Genomic DNA, 2,012 nt, shown 5'->3' with positions numbered 1-2,012 from the left:
TGTAATATTTTAAGAAAATTGGGATCCATGGAGGATATAATTGTTGTTGTTTTTGTATTTGATTGTTAATGAACATGATAAATTAATTATTTATAAAATAAAAAATCGTTTTTATAATTATATAAAATATATAGGGTCAATTTATAATTAAAATTAGTTAAAGGCCTATGTAACAATTGTTAAAAAAAAGTTAAAAAACATGTTTTCTACTTGGACCACTAAGTGATCCAAAGGTTCCTGGACCACCGAATCCTGAGCCAATAAGGAATAATACCTTATGACAACAGGCTCTCCTTTTCCAAAAGCGATCAACTTGATAATCAGATTCTTAGGACTTCCATAGAAGTTCAGTACACTCTTACCAAGAGAATACGGGCCGTACATACGCCATCAACATTTCTATCCTTAACGTCCAGAGTCCTATTTCCTGCGGTATCTAAAGATGTACAATAAAACTTACTTTGAAAAGTGCCATGCTAGTGGCTATGTCAAAGAATATTGTAACGTTGATCCCAAAAAAATATAGACTATTGCAAATGTCAAATCAAACAAAAGCTCTGCCACGACATGCTATAAAAGAATCCGGTGTGAATAGCTTTATTGGAAGAAGAAGACTTTGGTATCATCTTTGGTTCTTTGATTTATGTTATGACAAATAGTTTAATTTAGTACAAATAGTTTTTGTTACTTGTATCGTCTTTCTTAATTTCGATTAGTTTTTGACTAATATTACCATCTAGGGATTTTGGTTTGCATATGGCTGAAGAACATTTGTTGCTTACTAGACTGATATTGACCTTGTATGCCTTTTTTGTTGATCATTAATTATCTTGTGTTCGCCGCTGTTGTTGCTGAGCTTTTTTGTTGCAACTTGCAAAATTTTATTATCTTATTTTATTGTACGACTTCAGATATGATATAAGTAACTGATATTCAAATTGTTGTGCATGCAGAGATTGTTTGTTTCATTGAAAAATCCGATCATTTTCTTGAATGGGTATAAAGCAACCTTACATGCCTTACTTGTGAATCAAAGAGGTGTTCGATTTGTTCTTTGGTAACAACATGGTTTGTGCCATATTAATTGGCTTTGCAGATGAGCATCATAATTGCAGATGTCCATTGTTTTTTGTATCTGTATTTCATTTATCTATCATAGAGAATGCTATTGATATGAATTACATTAATAGTTCTGCTTCTCAAAAAGTTCAAAATTTTTTAACTGTTAATTTAAAGAATAGACATGTTTATTCCATAGTAGATTATTTGGAAACTATTTTGACAGAGGAAGACTTGTACCCATTTACAGATGAAATTAAGGAATTTCTTTGGATGGAGTCAAAGGATACTCTTTCTCCTGTGTCAAAGAGGCCAAAGCTGTTCTAGAGTTATTTCCATTTTAAAATACTTCTTTTATTGATGTTTTGTTTAGGTTTTCCTTAGATGTATTTATGGTTTAAGAATTAAGAAGACATGTTACTTCTAACTGTATTTTGTGGATTTGGAAACTTCACCCCGAAAAAATTGGGTTGAATTTTTGAAAGAATTCCTTTGTAATTCAATTCTCAAAACAATTGTTCAATTTGGGATGAATGAAGTCACCAAAAAAAAAATTTGGGATGAATGTGATGTTATTAATAGAATTTTTAATTTCTTTTAAATTAAGAATACAAGATGGACACAAATAATATTTTTGCATCTAAGTTAGATTGTTTCGTCAATTGGCAAACCCATATTTAATTAGATTAAGAGAGAAAATTAAAAAGTATACCATACATGTGAATAGTGAACTAAGACCCTTATTTTTTTTTGTCTGATGATGATAGATATACAGATTATTAAGCTATCCAATTCAGTACCCAGAATTATGACTATAGAAACAGATATCATTAACCTGATCAATACTTTCTTTTATCCAATTTCATTGACAATCTCTCTAGTGCATAGCAACACAAGAAAACAATAAATCTAAACGATGCCATTGATAATTTGATATAACACAACTTCATTTA

At 30.0% G+C, this 2,012-nt stretch overlaps 1 long non-coding RNA gene across 1 annotated transcript; it reads left to right on the top strand.

Moving 5' to 3' along the window:
* The first annotated feature begins 339 nt into the window (after positions 1-339).
* On the top strand, positions 340-1,618 carry LOC140177378 (uncharacterized). Its single transcript, XR_011869225.1, has 2 exons — positions 340-619; positions 954-1,618. It is a non-coding gene; the product is annotated as an uncharacterized lncRNA (long non-coding RNA).
* The last annotated feature ends 394 nt before the right edge of the window (positions 1,619-2,012 follow it).

This window comes from Arachis hypogaea, chromosome 12, assembly GCF_003086295.3.
Source record: "Arachis hypogaea cultivar Tifrunner chromosome 12, arahy.Tifrunner.gnm2.J5K5, whole genome shotgun sequence".
Lineage (NCBI taxonomy): Eukaryota > Viridiplantae > Streptophyta > Magnoliopsida > Fabales > Fabaceae > Arachis > Arachis hypogaea.
This window is presented reverse-complemented; position numbering and strand designations above follow the sequence as displayed.